Here is a 6,080-nt window from a genome sequence, read left to right on the forward strand (position 1 = left end):
TATAACTAGGCTCACACACACCTTTATTAATCAAAATAGGAACTATTACAATTTTTGCCAATGAGAAATAAGTTTATTCCTGTAATGTAAAAATCTGCTTTGGGATTCGATGAACTTTTGGAAAGCATTTTCTGCATCCTACAGGTTAGGGAAGCTTTTTTCCTGCAGAAAGGTGTTGAGATGTTTGAAGAAGTGGTAGTTGGTTGGCAAGAGGTCAGGTGAATATAGTGGATGAAGCAAAACTTTGTAGCCCAGTTGTTTGAACTTTTGAAGTGTTGGTGTGTACATGCAGCCAGCCATGGTCATGGAGAAGAATTGGGCCCTTTCTGTTGACCAATGCTGGCTGCAGGCGTTGCAGTTTTTGGTATATCTGATTAATATTTTGAGCATACATCTCAAATATAATGGTTTCACTGGGGTTCAGAATGCTGTAGTGGATCAGACTGGCAGCAGACCGCCAAACAGTGACCTTGACCTTTTTTTGCTGCAACTTTGGCTTTGGGAAGTGCTTTGGAGTGTCATCTTGGTCCAGCCACTGAGCTGGCAGTTGCCAGTTGTTGTTTACAATCCACTTTTCATCAGACTTCATAATCCCATCAAGAAATGTTTCATTGTTGTGCAGAATAAGAGAAGATGATACTTCAGAACATGATTTTTTTGATTTGTGGTCAGCTCACAAGTACCCACTTATTGAACTTTTTCACCTTTCCAGTTTGCTTCAAATTCCAAATGACGGTAAAACTGTCAATATTGAGTCATTTGGCGACTTCTCACGTTATAAGAGGATCAGCTTCGATGATGCTCTCAGTTGGTTGTCAATTTCAGATGGCCGGCCACTGCACTCCTCATCTTCAAGGCTCTCATCTCCTTTGCAAAACTTCTTGAACCACCACTGCACTGTATGTTCATCAGCAGTTCCTGGGCCAAATGCGTTGTTGATGTTGTGAGTTGTCTCTGCTGCTTTACAACCCATTTTGACCTAAAATAAGAAGGTTGTTCAAATTTGCTTTTTGTCTAACATCAGTTCCACAGTCTAAAATAAATACAAAATAAACAGCAGGTTTATCAGGGCTTCCCTGATAGCTCAGTTGGTAAAGAATCTACCTGCAATACAGGAGACCCTGGTTCAATTCCTGGATGGGGAAGATCCACTGGAGAAGGAGTAGGCTACCCACTCCAGTATTCTGGCCTGGAGAATTCCATGGACTGTATAGTCCGTGGGGTGGCAAAGAGTCAGACACGACTGAGTGTCTTTCACACACACATAACATAACCACGTTTATTTAGAATGTATTCTGATATCAAACAGCAAAGTTTGATATCAGTTTTTGCACCAGCCTAATAGTAATGACTGGGCTAATCCCCACATTTCTTGTACCATGGGACAGGTTTTAAGGGTTAATGCCTGCTCCACCATTTTTTTCTAATGGTCCCACTTCTCAGAATATGTTCCAAACAGAGTGGAGTGGATACTGCTGGTTCCTCACCCAGGTCCCTCCACAATGCCAGAGCCCTGTCCTCACACCTGGAAGAGTTTCTGACCTCTGACCTCTTCCCCAGAGCTGACTTGCTGGATAAGTAATGCACCCTTCTCCACCCAGGACAGCCCTGCAGCCCATGACTAACTGGAGATCCTATGCCTCGACGGGGATCAGGGGTTGGACTCTGTGATGCAGCGCATGCTCCAGAGCGCCCCGTGGGATCAGGCTGACCCAAGTCTGGCAGAGACCTTGTCTTTGCTCAGCCTCTTCCCTGCCCCATCCTGTGCCCCTTGCTCCTGTTCTCAGGTCTGCCGTCTGGGAATCATGGTCACCAGAATCCCACCTCAGGCTCTGCTTTGGGGAAACCTGATCTGAGACACAGGGAAAAGTTTTGTGCATGGAAAAAATTTATTACAGAGTCGTAAACATGATAGAGAAAAGCAGATGCTAATTAGAGAGATGGTCTTAAGCAGGTGGCAGTGGTTTGGAGGCTTTTTCTTTTCACCAGGAGCTGTTTTATTCTCTTATTCATTATTCATTATCACGTGTTTGCATCACTGTGATTAAACTATTTTAAATTTAAAACAAAAAAATAAACATCCATCCCCACCTCCAAAGGAAGCTATGGTCCTGCATTTGACGATCATCTGGATCTCATTTTGGAAGGTTGGGTCAGAAAATTCAAAAGTGTGGTTAGTCCTTGAATGAAATCCATATGCCAGGTGAATTTCTTTCTGTAGGTAGATAAAATTTTGTGTCATTTTCTACTGCGATTTGACTGTTTTATAAAATAAATCCCAAATCAGAATAGAGTGAAAAAAAAAGGGATCCAACTGTTTGTTACTAAACTATGGGACACTGAGTGATTGCAGAACCAACCAATGAGGATGGCACCCTACGTGCTTTTTTAAATTAACTGACAGGGAAGGAGAATTTGAGAAATAGGAGTCAGCCAAGCAGAAAGGCACTGGCCCTATGGGGACAGATCTAAAAGGAAGGCAGCTCCTGCCTGTGGATGGAGTGAAGCGTTGTTTGGGAGGAAGGCAAGGTCCTCACTGTGCAGTGGGCGGGGATGGGGAGGTTGGGGACCCAGGCGCTGCTGTATGACCAAGTTGGCCTTCCTGCACTATGGAGTAGGGATGCCGGCCGATGGAGACCTGGAGAAGGGTGTGGGCCACAGGGACCGGCTCAGAAGCCATCCAGGCAGTAGCTCTTTGGTGCCTACTCCATGCATCAGTCAAGCATGTTTGATGACCCGCAACAGAAACAGATTTTGTCTCACAGCAGCAAAGGTGAATTTACAGAAAGGAGCGAGAGCCACAGAATCATAAGAAGATTATAGAATTAATCTTGGAAATTGGAAGGAGAAAAGGGCAGCTCAAGCTGGAGGGGCTAAGAAGAAAGGAACTATAGGAAGGATCGCAGAGCAGAAGGATGTGGTCAGTGCTGTTAGGATAAAAAAAACAAACCTCTAGCACATCTTCCATCTGGTGTGTTCCCGAAGAAGGCATGGCAGTGGCCAAGCACGGGTCACACATCTGTGCCTGGCCAGGTGGGAGTGAGCAGAGGAGGGATGAGCCCCTCTCATCTGTGGGAGGTGGGGCTCCACTGGAGTTACTCTTCTTTTTTTATGTATTTATTTTTATTTATTTGCACTGGGTCTTAGTTGCGGCATGCAGAATCTAGTTCTCCTACCAGGATGGAAACCCGGCTCCCTGCATCGCAGGGCGGTCCGATGTGGAGTCTTAGCCACTGAGCCACCAGGGGAGTCCCGGAGTTTTACTCTTCTGACAAGGCCACATACTGTGGTGGATTGGCCACATACTGTGGTGGATTTCCCACAAGGAAACTTGTGCTCCTCAGAGAAGAAGGTGAGATCTAAGCTGCTATGTGAAGGGTCAGTCCAAGTCAGCCCAGGGAGTGGGCAGTGGAGAAATGCCGTGGTAAGGGAACACTGCCCAAGGCTGGGTGCTATACAGCCCGGAGCAGTTTTGGAAATGCTGAGAACTGTAGCTCCCTATATTCTGTGGTTCCTTATTCTTAAAGGGGTGATTCAGTTGAGGTGCAGCCTCAGGGTAATAATGCCGTGGAATAGGGGAAATCACCATGTCCCTGGGCTGGATGCAGAGGGTGAGGAAGGGTGCTCTGTGCTAACAACTCTGGGCAGTGAAGGATGTCTTCCTTCAGCAAGGAGGAAGGATCGTAGACCTAGCAGCAGGATGCGAGCCAGAAAGATGCTGCTATGATCCAGGAGAGGCAAGACTGGGACTAAAGACATGGGAAAATGCATAGGCAAGAAAGGCTTTGCCATGAAGCCAAAGGCATCCCCAAGGGCAGTCTCTGCGCATACGCTACGTGGTGAACCATCTGGGTCGCCCGTTGACATTTTTGCCCCAATTGAGACACCCAGAGTTGGTGAGGTCACTTGTATGGAGTGGATTTTAAGGACAGAAGGGGCTAGGTTTAAGACATCCCACTCGACCGCTTTCTTGCTGTGTGGTCCTGCAGGCCTCCCTTCATTGCTCCAGGTTTCACTAAGGCAGATTTCTTCTCCTACCTGTGCTGGACATCCATCTGTGGCTTGAATACTCAGCACACGTTCCCCTTGGTTTAGTAAGACCTCTGATCTTTGTTTGAGGATCTGTCCTATCTTCATTCTCCAGGAGTGGAGCCCGTTCTCAGTTCCCCACCTGACAATAACGATTGGTTAAAGGACAGGCACACATCCTAAGCCAGTCGAATCAGAGTGAATCTTGGGAACTTTTGTAGAAGCCACTGGAAGAGTGTTAATTCTTTTTCCACTGAATGAAACTCTGAAGTTAGTCATTCTTAGCCACAACACAGAGCTCAAGAATGGAGCTGCAAACGGATGGCAGAGCTGCGAGACCAATAGAAAACAAAACGTAATGACCTTCTTTTAGCACCTGGATTAAGCTTGACCTAAAGCCAGAGATACTCCTGGATTTTTATTACATGTAAATTGCTAGTCATGTTGCTTGTTTCACCCCACAGGAAAGCAGAAACAGATAAGATCTGCAGGTGTTCTCAGATCACTACCTTGACTCTAGGGCTGGAGTTTGGTTGGTGATGTCTTCCAGGTGGATGTGGTCCTCTGTAGCAGTCGCCCCCTGGGCATGTTCAGCCTGTCTCAGACACACCCATGCTGGCCCACCGTAAGGAAACAGGCAGGTCTAGTTGGGCTGCAGGGGGAGCTGCGTGGGAGGGCGCTGGGCCCACAGGCGTGCGTTGCCATCTCCACACCAGCATCCCCCCGCGCTGTGACTGCTTCTCAGAGAGGCGTTTCCCCCCAGGACGCACTGTGGACACTTGCGGAGCCACCTGGGAGGGAATGGGAGGGGCCAGGGTGGGAGTCTCATTGCCGAGGCGTCCAGGTGGGGGGTGTAGCTAGATTTCCTTGTGTGGGTTAGTAATAAAGGCTGTGGACTTGAGGTGGGCTTGGGGTGCTTGTGCCCACCCCTCCCCAAAGGAGCTCATGGCCCCCACAGGATCACCACCATCATGGCAGTTATAGCTCTAAGCACCTGGCACTTCATTTGGTGGTGGCAGGTTCTTTAGGACTTTGGTTCACCGCAAGTTCTCAGTAGCGCCCAGCTCACAGGCACTGGGGGCTGGGCACAATACGAGTAGGTATGTGAGCTTGGCCAATCGGCTTAATTTCCGTGCCTTGATTTCCCAATCCGCCAGGTACGGATAATAACAGCACTGGCTTTGTGAGTTGTGATGATTAAATGAATTAATACCTCTGGGGCTTTAGGCAGGACCTGGCTTGTAGTGTGGGCTTGTGGGTCATGTGGGAGAAGCATTTTTAATGAGTCTGTTTTTGAACGGACTGGCAAGGCCAGGCCCTGGACCAGGTCTTCTGATTCCAGATCTGCCTGTGACTCAGCCAGGAACATAAGAGTGATATTCACACACTCGAGTGACGTTCAAGCGGGTGCATCCACGCCCTCAGAACACAGAAGCCTCCAGCCGAGTCTTGGTCAGGTGCCCTGTCTGAGTCAGTGGTACATGGTGGGCGCATGGTCATTAATTACCCTTACAGCAAGGCTGTGTCCGCATTCACATACCCACCTTGGCAGCTGCAAACAGCCAGGGACACCGAACAGAGCTCCCTGTGTGTGTCTATCAGGTTCATAGACTTCTACCTTCTTAACGTACCAGCTTCTGGCTGCTTTGATGTGAAAGGGATTTGGTTAACAGCTGACCTGGCTTTCATGGTAACAAAACTGTGGAGTCTCCCCCATCTGGTTGGTGTGAGTGAGTGAGGGTCTTGGGCGTGCGACTCCTAGATCGAGGGTCCTTGAGTCTTGTGGATACACCCTAGGTTTACATAACAGCCCTGTGACGTACTGGACACTAAATGAGATCCATTTGCGCTGGGTCCGCTGCCCCAGTTGGCTAGTTGAGGGACTCTTGCCTCTGAAGTTGGGGTGGGAGGGCTGAGGTAAAACATTAGTCACCCTGAATATCTCAGCTCTGGATAAGAACACGTTCCGGGCAGAAGGGCCACTTCCTCTGGTGTGAAGGCAGCCTTGTGACTAGACTGTTGTGATGGTCTTCTAACTGATCTCACACGTT

General features: G+C 48.3%; 1 long non-coding RNA gene across 1 annotated transcript; it reads right to left on the reverse strand.

The window, feature by feature from the left end:
• Positions 1-626: 626 nt before the first annotated feature.
• LOC139178693 (uncharacterized) lies at positions 627-4,356 on the reverse strand. The gene is made up of 3 exons (XR_011563182.1): positions 4,039-4,356; positions 2,092-2,215; positions 627-979 (listed from the first exon to the last, which is right to left on the reverse strand). It is a non-coding gene; the product is annotated as an uncharacterized lncRNA (long non-coding RNA).
• Positions 4,357-6,080: the final 1,724 nt, after the last annotated feature.

Source organism: Bos indicus, chromosome 22 (genome assembly GCF_029378745.1).
Source record: "Bos indicus isolate NIAB-ARS_2022 breed Sahiwal x Tharparkar chromosome 22, NIAB-ARS_B.indTharparkar_mat_pri_1.0, whole genome shotgun sequence".
Lineage (NCBI taxonomy): Eukaryota > Metazoa > Chordata > Mammalia > Artiodactyla > Bovidae > Bos > Bos indicus.